Source organism: Pinus tabuliformis, chromosome 3_2 (assembly GCF_031772625.1).
Source record: "Pinus tabuliformis cultivar Carrire ecotype Pingquan chromosome 3_2, CPIR1, whole genome shotgun sequence".
In the NCBI taxonomy this organism is placed as follows: domain Eukaryota; kingdom Viridiplantae; phylum Streptophyta; class Pinopsida; order Pinales; family Pinaceae; genus Pinus; species Pinus tabuliformis.
Genome location: NC_142302.1, coordinates 102,091,483 through 102,108,658, shown reverse-complemented (window position 1 = coordinate 102,108,658; position 17,176 = coordinate 102,091,483). Strand labels below are relative to the sequence as shown.

At 38.2% G+C, this 17,176-nt stretch overlaps 1 protein-coding gene across 1 annotated transcript in view; it reads left to right on the top strand.

The window, feature by feature from the left end:
* Nucleotides 1–17,176, top strand: part of LOC149180047 (uncharacterized) — a 130,780-nt gene that overhangs the window by 61,077 nt on the left and 52,527 nt on the right. The window lies entirely within an intron of this gene.

Sequence of the window (17,176 nt, the reverse complement as noted above, 5' to 3'; positions counted from 1 at the left end):
TTGGACACTCCCTTGTATAGTGGCCAAACTTATTGCAAACAAAGCACCCGCCCTTCCTTCCTCCCTTAGATCTAGGCTTTCCATGGAAATGACCTTTAGACCCTGCATTATTTCATTGGGGTTGCTTCTATTAGAAGGCATTTCTTGCTCCACCATTCTTGTTTCTTCTTAAATGCATCTCGACATCAATTCTTCAAACCCTGGAATTCGATCATTGTTGAGGATGATGGTTGTAAATACATACCATTCAGGTGGGAGTCCTCCAAGGTTGGTGAGAGTAAGTTCCCTGTCAGGAATGACTTCTCCAATTGAGAGTAGATCATTTTTGATCTCATTAGTCCTCAAGAAATAGGATTGAATATCCTCATTCTTTCCCTTTTTAATATCCTTCAACTTATTATTGAGAAATAGAATTTGATTAGCATTACTAACCTTGAACATGCCAACCAACCTGTCGTATATCTCCTTGGAGGTCTTCAATTCGAAGATGTAGGCCACCAGATGTTTGTCAATGGAATCCCTGATAATTTTCTTTGCTTTGACTTCAGCGCTATTGTACTTGGTCTTCGCAACAACTGGTGCATTTGAATGAGGTTCATGGATTTTACCCTACACATAGTCCATCACTTATTTTTCTTCGAAGGTCAAATCAAGAGACATCTTCCATCCATGATATTCAGCTTGATCATGGTGCTTGTCTTCTGTCGGGAAGTAGGATGAGGAACCCATTGAACCTTTTTTTCTTGTCTAACTGTCTTTGGTGATTGCTCTTTCACTCTTGCTTGGGCTTTGTCTTCACCTCAACTTTGATACCATGTTAATTTTAGGGAACAATGGTATGTTCTATGCTTTAGAGCAATTTTACTTCAATTTCTTTATTAGCCCAGTAGCAATATTTAGATTAGCAATCACATCAACATGATAGTAAAATGCAGATAGAACATAAACATAAACAGTAGAAGACAAGCCAAGACAAGAGGACACAAGATGTGGCACTAGCTAGGGACAAACCCCAATGTGGGGAAACCCTTGATCAAATCTTCTTTTAGTCTTCAATAGTTCAACAGAGAGAGATAGTACAATTTACAAATCTGATAATTTATAACAGCAACAAAAGAGCCCTAACCAGAAAAGTCAACGTTGGTCAACAGGGCAGATTTGACCCTCAACAAATTGGTCAACTTCAGCCTCCAAATAGCAAGATAAAACAATCCTCAAAACAGTCAAATTCAGCCCAACCAAAGTTTGATCAAACAACCCACCTGCAGTCAACCCTAACTGCACTCAAAGTTGGTCCACAATCAATGTTTAGCCTCGATTCTGTGCCCAAAATTCGGCCTGCCCAAACAGAGATAGCCCTCACAAAATCGCAGTCAAAGGAGGTCAATGCATGCTGGTCAACGCTTGGTCAAATTGTCCAGAAATTTGGCCTCCTAAAATTTCGCTCTCTTGAAATTTCGGTCTCCTGAAATTTCGGTCTCCTGAAATTTTGACCTCTAGAAATTTTGCTCTCTCGAAATTCCGGCCTCCTGAAATTTCAGACATATGGAGAGAGAGAGACCTAGAAATCTATACCCAATCAATGAGGAGAGAGAGAGACCTAGAAATCCATACCCAATCAATGAGGAGAGAGAGAGTGAGAAGTGTGAAGATGAGTGTGTCCAAATGAGGCTAAGTCACCTTCTATTTATATGCAACGTTGAGGATGAATAGACGTGATTGTTGGGCCCTTAACCATAGCTTCAGGGCATTAAATTTAGATGAGCATATTTCTTCAACTGAGAGGAACCACGAGGCATGCCACCTAATGTTGGAATCATCACGACGAGGACTATCAAATGATGATGGTATTGTAAGCAAATATATTGTTCTTCATCCTCAAATTCTTCAACAAGTTTGGCTCAATATGATCAGGCATTTGGGCTTCCATGACATCATATACATTGATGCTTCCAATCAATATGATCTACGAACATATAGTAAAAGTGTTCAAGGACCGACATTGGCATCAATGACAACACCATTCAACACAATGCAACATGTCAAAAGTCGGATCCTTGTGTTATTTTTTTGGGTAAAAGATACTTCTTAAACATATATAATATATTCACTTCAGCAGTGAGAGAAAATGATCTAAAGCGGCTAAGGTTGAGATCTTCATAATGCCCTTAGACAACCTTAGCTAGTAGCTACAATATATCTCCACTGATGAGCAAGTAGCTGACATATTGAAAAAATCTCTTCCTAATAAGAAGCTTGTGTATTTGAGAGACAAGCTTGGTTTGGTTGATGTATCCTCCCTAGTTGAGAAGGAGAGATAGGCACATCATTCTTGTCTTCACTTGGGAAGACAGAATGGAGGATTGGGTAAGCATCTGGCATTCGATACTCTTTGAGGATGAGGTAGGGCATCCAACATAAGCGTAGTCGTGGACAGATATTCTTTGAGGATTGGCTATCCAAGATAAGAATAGTCCAAAGAAGGTCATACTTTGTGAACACCCGGGTGGAGTATGTACCTTGAGAGACAGTGATGATGGTATCTATAAATCATTGGTCTTGCCAACATTGTGCTCTGATACTGTAGAGAGATAGAGCTGTTAGTCAAGGCCTTGCTATGTGACAATGCTGGTTGGTATGATGCGAAACAGATGAGTTACAAACCTGACTCTTCTTATGAGATCTCTTCAAATTGAGAATGTCCATGTACCATTTATGAATACCTCCCTAGTTAAGAGGGAGTGTTGAAAAATGTGTAACTAGGTTCGGTCTTCATAAAGATGAAATGTACTTTTGATTCTTGTAAAGTGTAAAATGAAAGAAAATTATTGTCATTATTTTTGGAGCATGGGTTTCATGTTCAAGGTCTTTTATTTTATAGGTCAAAGCACCCATTGAGTGCTTCTAGGGTTTGTCCTAGGTCAAGAAGTCAAAAGAGTCATTGTCGTAAGTTGAGGACCCCATCGGGCACATTGTAATTTGTAAAGAAAATTATTTTTGTCTTAAAAAGTGTCCAGATACTCTCCAAGACCAAGTCGGCCTAAAAGGAAGAGCCACGTCCACTTTGAAGAGCCTATATATAGGAGGGAACTCATCCTCCTTGAGACACATCCACTCATCTGTCATTATAGCGAAGAAGGAAGAAGAAGGCAATGAAGAAGGAAGAGGACGAAATCTTTGTTTGGGCTATTTCTCTCTCACACGTGCTAAAGAGGACTAGGGTTTTTGCAACAGATGTAGGGTTTCTATCTACAAGTTCCATCTTGGAGAAAAGAAGGCAGGTAGGTCAAGCGAAGGTCACCAAGGGTAATCCTCAAGCTCCAGAAGCGAGGGAAAGGCAAGCAAGGGTCAAATGAAGGCTTAGAAGGCAGATCGAAGCTCACACGTGTGGAAACAACAACTACTGGGGGTCGAAGTTTCAGATTTGCAGTGGAGGCCAAAATTCTCTAGCTAGAGGTAGAATCTATAAGGAAGAGAAGAGATTGGTGGGTTTTCCTCTCAGTGGAGAGGTTTTGGCCCTGGTTTAGAGCCGATATTTTGTGTTCTTGTTCTTCTTGTTTTTAGTAGCTATTTGATGATACACACTTATAATAATAAGTAACAAAGCTAATAAGTAAAAAGACATCACAAGCAGTTATCAAGTAAAGAGAAATCACTATAATAATTGCCTTTAAGATTTATAAAAAATTTGGATTTCATATTGTTTTAGTTGCACTACAATAATCCTTGTGTGCTCCTCATTTTTGAGCCCAACTTAACTTTTACATATTGTATATGGGTGTGTAGGAGTTATTTAAGTCCATTCCTCGCACCATTCCAACTTGAAGCTTTGTGAAAACAATCAAAGAGTAGTGATTCAAATTGGGATAAGTGTTTTCCAAAGTGTTTGTAGCAGTTTTTGATAGAACTATAAAAAAATGCAGAACCTATTGAGAGGGGAGTGCTTCATAAACAATAAATGTGAGGAAGAAAAATTGTTATAGAGATGGGCAATTGTCTCATAGATAAGGTATTGCAAACTGAAAATTGCACTTTGCAGTTTGCTTATGTCCAGGTGGCAATAATAGAATGTCAATTGGCCCTTTTCTTAATTTCCTTTCCAAAATTTGTAAGTGTAACGACTTTGCATAATACTATATAGTATGGACTATTATGCTTATGAGCAGTTACAAACGTTTATGGTGAATTCTAAATTTTTAATATTTTTGAAATACTCTCTCTCTCTCTCTCTCAAGCCATATATATGTATGTGTGTTTGTATGTATTGTTGCTGTTCTCAAGTCGCTGTCCCTTGAAAAATTTGGGGGTGTGCTCTAGTCGTCCCAAGGACATGTCATCCCATCCTTGCCATTCCCTTGTCCTGAAAACTAGCGCAACAAAGTTCTTCACCATTATTGATTACTATTCTCAATGTCTCTAGAATGCATGGATTAGTTATTTGGCAAATTTTGAGAAGTCGAGTTTCTTGTAGAAGTTCAATGCAATTAGACGATCTAGTGTCTTTGCCTTGATGGGGGAGGTGAATACATTGGTAACTAAGTTGCACGATATGGGGAAAAGGGTACGGGTATGAAACGTGACCCCCCCCAAATTTTGGAAACGGGCAAACACGATATATATATATATATATATATGTGTGTGTGTGTGTGTGTGTGTGTGTGTGTGTGTGTTAGGACATTTAAGAAATGTTATGTGCAATCATAAAGCTACATTATTACATTATTGATTGAATTGTCCAATGTCAATGCATAGAATATAAGTCTATCAATTATACATGTCACATGATGATGAAACATACTAACATCACATTTACTCATGAATGATCACATAATAAAAGCAACAATATCCAAGAACAACCTTGATAAATGAGGTTTATTATAAATATGTATCCAAAATCAGCCTTTATTATATATATGAGGCTGCAAGTACAATACAGACTATGTGGCTGCAAGTACTATAAAGACTAAAGACTAATAATCTTCAATCTCATCCTCATCATCATAATCCTCATCAAAAACAGAAGAAGAAGCATGCTCAACAGTGGATGGTGGAGCTGAAGAAGATAATTGGCCAATTCCACTTCTAGGCTTCCGGTCCTCAATATTCAGGGCAATAGGAGAGAGCTCCAAATCAGGAGTTTCTGGATTCGCATCCCATTCTTTAGAAGGGCCACTTCTATATTTTCATTTTGGACCCCTACGAAATGCAAGGCAAATGTTGGAGTGCACATAAACAAGATCCTTTGCCTTCTGTGAGCCCAACTTGTTGCGCTTCACAGAATGAATAAAACCATAGGTGTTCCAATTCCTTTCTGCTGATGAAGAGCTTGCCACTTGTGAGAGAACACGAATGGCAAGGTTTTGCAAATGTACACCATTTGGTCCATGACAAATCCATTACCTTACTAGATTCATGGTGCTTCGCTCCACCAAACCTGACATATTTGAATAATCATCTAATCTTGCAGCAAAACTGACAAATTCTTGCTGCACCTTCTAGCGTAGATGAGCTGGAAACATTATCATAAGGGCTTTTTTCACCTTGGTTGGAAGCCATTGCTGCAAAAAATAAATAAAAAAAACAAACCTATAAAGAAAAAACACTTTTCACATTTTTGAAAGCATAAACCCTCAAAAATACAAGAAATAGTGGGAAAAAAATAAGAAAATGAGTGCTTCTTATTGAAGTTAATTTTTGTCGATGAAGCTACCCCAAAATGCCACAAAACATAAGAGAAAGATGGTTGTAGCTGAGCCAAAAACCAAGAATGCTGTAGCTGGAAACTCCCCACTCTGAATTTGCTTGTGAAATCTTTTTTTCTTGCTGTTGAAATCTCCTTTGCTCATTGTTGAAAACGCCCTAGCTGAAACCACTGCTCTCTTCCTCTTTTTTCCTTTTTAAAATCACCGCTTTCCAAGTGAAATGACTTGCTCAATTCGTGTGATGAGGGAATGAGGCGAGAGTCTTTTTATAACTTGTGAGAGACATCTAGAAACATCCACACAATATTCTAATTGTCAAATAAAATAAACGAAAAAAAAGAAAAAAAAAAAACTAAAAAGAAAAGGTTACTTTGCTGGAAATGCGGTTGTACGGCCTTGAAATGCATTTCAGGCCATACTGGGCCACGTTTTAGCCTCGTGAAATGTGCCAGTATGGATTAAAAGTGTTTCAAGGCCATACCACACATGTTTCCTCATTTCAGTTCATTTTTTGGTGGAAATGGTCTCCTACCCAACGTTTCTTGCAACATAGATTGGTAATAATTTCAAGCAGTTTCATCTTTCTGTGTGCATTTTTTGTCAAAATAATTTACTCTATAATTCTTAGCAAAATGGAGTGGCTGGGCATAAGAATAGTTCAATCATGAAAGTAGTTTGCTGTATGCTTCTTTTTTAGAGTATGACATTGTCTTCTTGGGGATAGGTTAATGTTTGTGTAGTATGCATCATCAATCACACTCATGCTTTCACCACTATGACTCCATATGAGTGGTTGCATGAGAAGAAGCACTCATCTCATACTTTTGGAACTTTGGATTGTGTGCATGGGTCTACTTTCCTCACCAAAGGCACAATATATTGCTTGTATATTATACTCAATTGGATTTTGGTTGGTTATAATTAGAATAGGTAGGGGTATCTTATTTATGACCATACTTCTCACCAGGGGACTGAACATCGTGATGTTATCTTTGATGGATGTTCTCCTTATCATCTGCGAAGATCTATTAGGAGTCAGGACTGATGGGACTAATTCATCCTTTGACCCATCTTCTCCCCATACTACTACTACTAGTCTTCCATCATTAGATGAAGTCATTCCACTAGTAAAACTTTAGAAAATTTGCAGCCTAGTGATGCTTCTCTACCTAGTAATGTACAGATCAATGATAATAGCTTTCTTGTGGATGTGCGACTATTGGATGACGATCACGATGATCCTTTTACTACATTGTTCTCATCCTTGGGTAAATGGGCTATTTTCATTCTTATAGAAGCTACCAACTTCCTTGTAGGTCCTCCCACATGTCGTTTAGAGTTGCCACCATCTTGGGCTCTTATTTTAACCCACCCTCTACTTCTGAGAAATACTGGTTTGCTCTATTGAAGATTCTTTAGAATCTAGTCAATGCTAACAACGATCCCAAAGGTTTTACTGAGTATGCTATGATTTTTGATGACCTCCCGATCAATGTTAAAGTGGCTTTTGTGATTTTCTATGGATGCATATTGTGATGCAATGCCTTCTTTGTGGCCCCTCATTTAGCTTAAGGTGGGGTGTTGAGATTATGTGGTTAATATTCACTTGAGGCCACATACCAACCTATTGTATTTATGTATTGAAGGCTTTTTAGAGCCTACACCTGGATAACCAATTGGCTATTTTGGCCAAGGTTGACCTAGTCAAACCTCTTGGGGTGCTAAATGATGTGTATAAAATTATAAATGCAACATAATCCTCTCATCTATAATCATTAATTAAGGTTAATTATTGATAAATGCCTAATGCATCTCTTCTATAGCGTGCCTCTCTTGAGCACTTGTGTTTGGGTATACAACAATCTTTCTCGGTTATGTTTCTAAAGTGCACTTATGTTTCCTGAGTGCACTATGGTATGGGTTTATTCATCTCTCTTGTGATCAAAATTAATGCTTTTATAAATTTGCTATTTTTTAGTTGTCTGGATTAGGGTTTACTGAAGTCTTCACTGTAGATCTACTAGCTTCTTATGACTATAACATTGCGGTGATGCACCTAATGTTGTTACCTTTTGGGGTAGGCAAAAGATTGATCCAATATTAATTTTTCTCTACAATATTTTGGAATCTCATATAACAACCTCATAAAACTACTCAACCACTAATTATAACCAAGAAAAGCACCATTTAATTTAATCTATAAGTGCATTTAATAATACATGAATTAAGAACTGTCTAACTCATATATTACTTCTTTTCATGGAGCTTAATATATTCAAATTCAGAGGTTAAATTTTATAGATATTAATTCATAATATATTTTAACTGAAGCAATTGTTAAATTGATTGCTGGAGGACAAATTCACCACTTGGAATTGAGTGTTCCTACTTGAATGCTAGCCCATCAATTGGGGCAATTACAACAAACCTAAAAATTACAACAATAATGATTACAATATAGGTTGTCCATGGCCGAAAGGAAGCTTGCACCGCTTTTAACATCTCTTTGTAATTTAAACAAGGGGCTACAAAGAAGAATGATGGATATAATTGAGAGTGGGTTTATATATACCCATCTCAAGTGAAGTTCAACTATGGTTGAAAAAGTAAGCTGCACTGCTTTTAACATCTCTTTGTAAGTTAAACAAGGGGCTACAAAGAAGAATGATGGATATAATTGAGAGTGGGTTTATAGATACCCATCTCAAGTGAAGTTCAACTATGGTTGAAAAAGTAGATTAAGGCTCCATTCTTAATGGTGCTTTGGCATTTCTAAAAAAGTAATAGTTTGTTGTATTGATTTTTTTTTTTGGTTGGGAAGATCCAAACTACAAAGGTACAATTTTTTTTTGGGATCGAGTGGAGTTTCTATGAATCAATTTTCCCCTCATTGCTAGATGGCATGGGTGTGATTAAGGATTTATAGCTTCCTAGTAGGGATAATTTTTTTACATTGATATACCAAATAAATCCTTACAAAGGAGCTTAATACATTCAAATTCAGAAGTTAAATTTTATAGATATTAATTCATAATATATTTTAATTGAAGCAATTGTTAAATTGATTGCTGGAGGACAAATTCACCACTTAGCATTGAGCGTTCCTACTTGAATGCTAGCCCATCAATTGGGGCAATGATATGATATTGAACCCTGAGACAAACCTAAAAATTACAACAATAATGATTACAATATAGGTTGTCCATGGCCGAAAGTAAGCTTGCTCCGCTTTTAACATCTCTTTGTAAGTTAAACAAGGGGCTACAAAGAAGAATGATGGATATAATTGAGAGTGGGTTTATATATACCCATCTCAAGTGAAGTTCAACTATGGTTGAAAAAGTAAGCTTGCACTGCTTTTAACATCTCTTTGTAAGTTAAACAAGGGGCTACAAAGAAGAATGATGGATATAATTGAGAGTGGGTTTATAGATTCCCATCTCAAGTGAAGTTCAACTATGGTTGAAAAAGTAGATTAGGGCTCTATTCTTAATGGTGCTTTGGCATTTCTAAAAAAGTAATAGTTTGCTGTATTGATTTTTTTTTTGGTTGGGAAGATCCAAACTACAAAGGTACACTTTTTTTGGGATCGAGTGGAGTTTCTATGAATCAATTTTCCCCTCATTGCTAGATGGGATGGGCGTGATTAAGGATTTATAGCTTCCTAGTAGGGACAATTTTTTTACATTGATATACCAAATAAATCCTTACAAATTTCCCACACAACCACATGCAAAAACAATACTTTCAAAATAGATGCTCCCCTTTTTGAGAGCTTGTCATGTATACTCAAGATTTGGTCATATATTTTGATGTGGTCTTATGGACCTTTTTGGCCTTCATATCAATTACCTGGGTCCATTCTTTTGAGTTGTCCTACTAAGGAGTGATTGATTCATTGTTGAGGGCGATCTCATCTTCCACTTTGGATGGGCCTTCTAATTTTGGTGCCATGAAGCTTGATATAATTTCAAGCGCAACTACCTCTACTAATTTGGATATTTGCCTCTTGATACTATTCACTTTTTTGTGGTTCATTGGATGAATTAGTGAGTGGGATTGGCTTCACAGGCCTAGTGGCATTTTTATTGCTATCGTTTGGGCTTCTTAGACTTCGAGGAGAGTTTGGAGGTTTGTTCTCGAGTGCTTATTCTTATCTTGTTGTGCTCTCATGATTTTGATGGTGCTTGAGATTAACTTGGATGGGATGTAGAGGCTTTGTCATCTTCGAGGGAGCATGTTGGACTAGTTTGGATTTTGTTGGGTTGGCATTTTGGTCCTATTTGCTCACTGAGGGGTTGACTATGTGGGAGATGGGGTTCTATTCTTGCAATAGTTTTTGTAACGTCCCCGATCCCCCAGTCGATCAATGCTACGTACCTAGAACCCAAAAGTCACCAATTAATTTGCCAATATCTCACATAAGCACATAATTTATGGTTTCAAATATTAAACCCTGGCTCACTTCTAGAGACCCTGTAACTCTGTGCAAATCCCGTTGTAATTTTTTCCCCTAGGTATATACCCTAGCATTCAATCCATTAAAGACAATAATAACTAACAAGTAATCAACACAATGCTTTAGCCATTAGGGTTTACACACCATTAGAGTAATTCACATAGAAATTAGAGTTTACACACCATAATTCAGTGTCATATGCAACACAGTATTTTAACAGAAAACACTAATCAACAAAGCCCAATAAACACTTCACCCATTCACACCCTGCCAACTAGGGTTTATGCACAAGCAAATTAGGGTTTAAATACAACATATTACATTCATGCACAATAGAGTATATATATTCTGCTCATGCACTACGAAATATATATATTACATTCATGCCAAGTAGGATTTTCAACAAAACACCATATAATTATAAGCATGGCACATAAATACAATAAACAACACAATAAACGGTTATCGGAATAAAATGTCCAACTAGCTGCGAGCTCTCCATGATCCACCCAGCCATAGACTGAGTGGTCCATAAATCTCAACCACGGGTCACCCCCGAGTCGAGGCTACAACTCCACAGGCAATGGTATAAACCAGTGTTGATAATATCGCCGATATTTCGGCGATATTCGTAAATATCGCGCGATTTTCCTGCAAACGAAATTTCGGCTGGAAAATATCGCGCGATTTTCTCATTTCGAAAATCTCGCGAGAAATCCGAGATTTCGACGATTTTTTATGAAATAGCGCGAGACGACCTTAAATATCGCCGGGCATATGGGTTTAGGCCCTAAATGAGCCATTTCGTTTCGAACTTTCGTGACTCGTGAGAGCTGGAGACGGCGGACGCTACGAACGGTGGCTGCGGAGGGTTTGAACTTTGAAGTTTGAACTTACAGGTATGCCCCAGCGTTAGAGTCTATTCTCATAGACCATCCTTCTTCTGTATTCGATTCCAATATATATACTCTGTTATAGAGGTGTCCACTGTCGAGATCGAGTCTATACGTATTACGAACACTGTACCGAGACCAACCGTGTTACCGTATATCTATATTATATATATTGCAGAGACTGTGCCGAGACTATATGAGACAATGTCGAACTGTGAATATATAATATATAGTTATAGTAATGATTGTAAACTTTCAATTACTTCAGTATTCTTAACTCAGACCTGGACTTGAAATTTTATCTAATCCTTAACTGTGGAGAACCTCAAGTCATAAACTCAGACTGTGGAGCACCTCGATTCGAAGGCACTGAAACTTGAACTGTGAAGGAATTTCTAAATAGGTTGTAACCCTAAGGAGAAGCTCGGACTCTCGAGGAATTTGGAATAAGTCTAGCATTTAACCTCGAACCTGTGACAAAGGAATTATAGACCTGTAGCATTTGTAGAAAAATTTGGACCTGTGTTAATTACCAAATTCAGTGAAGACCTTTTAGAGCTCAGACCTGTGAGACAATGTAAACATTAACTTAGCCACATCATTGGCTAATTTTTTAAAGATGTTATTTTATTTTGGTCAGAAAAAACAGCAGTCCATCTTTCGATAAGTGTCAATAGCCCGTTCCTTTCTCTGCACACATGCATAAAAGAGACTTCATTGAAAAAAGTTTAAAATCTCCTTGTAGATGTGTCGCAAAAGAAAAATTTCATGAGTTCTGCCATCTGGACCCTCTAAGCCCAATCCATAACCAGCAGAGAGTCATATTTAAATTTTATACAACCTTCTCAACAGCCACCCTAAGGACAAGTTTTAAGACCATAATGGCAGCCTTATTATTGGAGCTCCTACCTAATCCTGCCTTGAATTTGTAGTAACAAGTGTCAGAAAGATACAAGATACCCCCAGTTCCTCCTATTTGTAACTTGTGGGTCACCCTGGGCTGCCCCACCAAAGTATGCCCATGCACTTTATTTATCAAAGACTTCGTTCACCACCACACTTGGAGGTTTGCTGTCCTGAAACTGATTAAAATGGTTGATGATAGACAAACTTTTTGGATACATAGAGTTGTGGAGATGGAGATTTTTCTTCAAAAAGTTTCAAGTTCCTTACTAACCAAGTCATCCAGGCAATGAGGGAAGTGCTTTGATTTCCCTGTTAAAAGGGTTTTACCGTATAACTATATACAGCCTGTTTCATCCTCAAGCAGAAGTTGGAAATATGATTTGTTGTGGAGAAATAACCAGTTATTTTTATGACCATGATGTGCCTTGCATAGATGATACTGGTAACTGGACTACCTGTAGCTGAACTGGATCACCTTCTGGGGCCTTTTCTTCACTATTTTGGCAGACTAACTTTCGCATTTTTTGGATCCATCTTGGAGGACAAGTTGCTGTACTTTCTGGGCATTCTGATGAGGCAGAACCAAGAACTGATGCAACTGGTGTAAGGATGGTTATGACCAGCATATATTTGTATGAATATGGAGGGCACTGTTTGTCTTTTGGAGATAATACTTTCTCAAAATCTTTCCTTGAGAAAAGTTACCAGCATCTAAGAGGTTTCTTGGAGGATTTTATGGTATCAGGGATCAGCAGGATTTGGTATCGCCTTTGAAGTTTGATGTATCATTTCTATTTGACATCATATATATCAGTGTTTTCTTCATATTTATGTGCCAATGTGTTTAGTTCATGTTGTTATTGCTTTATATGTTTAGAAATCTGAAAAAAAATGAATATATTATGCATTTTTTATGCTTGCCGATATTTGCCGATATTTTGCCGATATTTTCGCCGATATTTCCGATAAGATATTTTCCGGACCCTCGCCGATATTTTCCCGATACCGATATTATCAACACTGGTATAAACCAGAAAACATCACTACATCATTGACCAAGGTACCAACCCAATAGCCACTGCTCCAACCATAGGCTCATTCTTCTCCCGAAACATGCACCCAAGTGGCACACCCCTTCTTTGCACCCGTAGTCCCTTGGCGGTGCCTACCTTCCAGGGCGCCTTATGGCCAGCTAGGAATGGTCTCAGCTCTGGGATTCTAGGAGGTCATGTTGTTCTTTAGGCTTCCAGGTACCCTTCCAGGCCATAAATTGACACATCTCCTAGTCATTTCTAGAACCCAAGCACAAAGCTCACCAGTTGGTTGCTAAAAACGGAGTTCACTGGAACTCCAGTCAGTTCCGGAATCCAGGCACAAGACTCATTGACTAAAATCCCCAGTTAGTTCCAGAACCGAAGCACAGGGCTCACCAGTTGGTCGCTAAAAACTATGTTCACCAGAACTCTAGTTAGTTTCAAAGTCCAAGCACAGGACTCACTTACTAAAATCCGCATTCAATTCCAAAATCCAAGCACTGGCCTCACCAACTGGTTAATAACCATAAAGCATTGAATGCTTGCCGTCACAGAAAAAATACCCTTTTGTAACTGCATAGTCTCTCTCTGCCATGTGGCACTCCTTACGACCACGTGGGCCCCAGATGTACTTTTCACCAACACTTGTCGCATCACCCCGTTGCCTTTGCCACCATGGAGTTATATGCCCCCCATACTCTTTACTACGGAGTGAACTCTGTAGTTAGTTTATTTAATTATTGAAATATGTGTACAAAATTTTACATCATATTTACAATCTTGGCTCTCTGACCACTTGGCCAAAACGACATATATACTTGGGCATGTTGGCCCCAAAATCCATAACACATTTACATAGGCACACAAATTAACTCTGGCTCACCAGCCTAAATATTACGATCTTTAGACCTGTTACATAGGCAATCCGGCGTTTTGCACATATCATTGCATGATTATTACATTAATCATTTAGGGGTGGAACTAGGGGTGTTACAACTTTTTTCCCACCATATGGTTCTATTACTTTGCACCATTACATCATGTGGGTTTTGGTAGTTTCCTTTTTTTAGTGAGGGGTCTCATAGTCTAAAAGGTGGTTCTAGACCTAGTTTTTGGCAATGAGATTGATCTCTTCAGGGTATATTTGCTGAAATCATCCTGGAATCCATGTACGGATGGAAGGGATGCTACCTGTGATAGGGAATTGTTGGGAGGTTTCTTGGGTGACATGCCCAAGATATGTGCTTGAGAAAAGTACTGTGGACATGCGATTGGTTGTCTTAAGGTCGCTGATTTATTTTGAATAGTAGTGTTCTAGAAGTACCACTATGACTATGGTTAGTCTCAGTTATGAAGACATATTGGAAGGTCCCTTTGACTTTGTTCTATGGAAGTGTTAGGTACATATGCTGTTGGATGAGCATGACCTTTGGGATTTTGTGGAGACTAATGTTGTAGAGCCTACCAATCTGGTGTTGTTGGCAGAACACAGAAAGAATACAGCTGAGATGAAGTGAGTCTTCTTTGACTATGTGAATTATCACTTGATCTGTTACAATGCTGGAAAGAGCATGGGCAAGGAGATATTTAATGCTTTAGCTATAGATTAAAGAAACAACATCAATTGTAAGATGTTGCCACAAAATAATCTTAGAGCCATGCAGATGAGCATTGTCTAAAGATTGTGGTATTATTTGTTTTGTGGAAACTTGGGTGAATTTGTTCCTGAACATGAGGTTAGATCTTTGTCTGCTTTCAGTCCGATGTCGAATGATTAGGTTCATCATCAATTTTTGGCAAAATAAGCTTTGTTGATCAATGATGCCCAATTTTTGGATTGTACTGAGTGTTTTTATTTCTGTTATAGTTAGCCTTGGGAAGAGGTTATCAATCCCATTGGCAATACCCTTCTTCTTACTGATTGTAAATACTTTTTGTAAATTTAAGACATTTAAAAGAAAAAAAGCTTAGAGAGGTGAAGAGGATGCATCTTTACCTTCCAGTTTAGTTAGAAATCGTAGGTGGCTTACCCAAACATTAGAAGATGTGCAAGAGCAGGTTGGAGCTACTATTTTCAAAGTATGTGGTACTGATGCCTTCCATCATTGATGCAGAGCCATTAGTTTTGAGGAGTTAGTATGTTTGGTAGGATTCCTTGAAGTCAGTGATTGACTCTACATGCTTGTACAATGTTAAGCATGTAACAGATGGCAGCATAGAGAAATTCAAAGCTTGGTTTGTGGCTAGAGGGTTCTCCTTGAAAGAGGGAGTTGACTATGAGGAGAGATTTACTCCTACTGCAAGGTATGCCTCCATCAGATTTATTATGTTTTTAGCATCAGTCTTTGGTTGGCATTTATATCAGATGGATGTAAAGACCACATTTAATAATGGTTTGATTGATCAGGAGGTGCACTTAAATCAGCAAACATGCTTTGAGGTGCATGAGCGTGAGACCCATGTTTGCAGGTTGAAGAAGGCCTTTAATGGGCTGAAGTAGGCATGATGTGCATGGTACTCTAGGATCGATGAGTATCTTTTAAGTTTGGGTTCACTAAAACAAATGCATATTCCAATCTTTACTATTTGGTTGATAATTTGAATGTGCTTGTTTAGTCCTGTATGTAGATGATCTTATAGGTAGTTAAGAGAAACTCATAACATGGTGCAGCTTGCAAGGTAGAATTGGTTAGAAATTTGATATGAAGGACATCGACTTGATGCACTACTTCTTCTGTCTAGAGGTGTGGCAATGCCTAGGTGGGTCTTCCTCAAACAGGGTGAGTATGAAGTTGAGATCTCAAACAGATATGATACGATGGATTAAGCCCATGGCTACTCCTATGATGGCAAATGTGAAGTCTTTTTTGATTCTGATTCTGATTTGATTGATTCACTTTGTATGGGGAGCAGATAGGCTTCCTCATGTATCTGGTGAATACCAGACTGGACATTTGTTTTGCAGTTAACACTGTGAGCTAGTATATGGTGAAGCCCGAGTAGGTTCATTGTGTTGTTGCAAAATTTGTTTTCCAGTATTTTAAGGTATTTTGGTGATGGAGAGTTGATGCTGCATGGGTTTATAGATTTGATTGAGTAGGTAGTGCTAGTGATAGGAGGAGTGCTTCAGGGTGTTGCTTTAGTTTGGGTTCGTGTATGGTTTCCTCGTTTAGCAGGAAACAAGTTTCAATGGCACTTAGTTCAATAGAGTCAGAGTACATGGCAGCCAACTCTTCTAGTTGTGAAGCCATTTAACTTCACAAGTTATTAGCTTAGTTTGAAAGATAAAACTTTGGACACTACTGTGATTTATATGACTATCAATGTTGTATCAAAATCTTTGAGAATCCAATGCTTCATGATCAGTCCAAGCATATTGATATCTGGTACTGGTACCACTTTATTAGAGATAGGGTTCAAATTGGAGTAATGATTTTTTAGTACATTCCTACAGATCAGCAGGTTCTAGATACCTGGAGCAAGCCCTTGGCAAAGGGGAAGTTTGAGATGTTCAAGGAGAGGCTTTGTGTAATGGAGAACACGTTCTTTGCTAAAAGGGAGTGTTAGTTTTACCTGTGTAGCTTAGATGCTTTTGTACGCATGTGTAATGTGTGGATGCCAAAAACATGCATGTGCAGTCCAGTTCCAGTTTTAGATGCTTTTTCCATATTCAGCAGTTCAGTTCAAAATCTGTCTTTTGCTTTATTTAGAAGTTGCATGTATAGTTAGAGGGTGCAGTTCAAGTTTGTACTGGCACTTGTGCACTTGGATTCCTAACTTAGTGAAGGGGGACAAATCTCTAGGTGGATGCATGTTTCCATGCCTTAGTCTATCTGCATGTAGAGGTGCACCTTATTTGGCTTGGTTATCCCTGTGAGGAAGGTGTATTAGGGTTAGGAGTTAATATTGCCAGTAGAGGTGGTGTTGTGCATGCATTCAGATTCATTGTACCTGTTTTTCTTCCTAGTCTATAAAGTGGAAGCACTTTATGGTTTGAGAGTTGAGTTTTGAGCTGTAGCATTTAGCTTTCTTTTTTCAGATTTAATAGAAAATCCATGATGCTGTTTTGAGTGTTCAAATTTGCATGTTTGCTGTTTTTATCAGCAGTATGTGTTTGTAGGTTTAGGTATAGTATTGCAGAAATTTGGAATTTTTAGTTTTAGCGATTCTTGAGGTTTCACA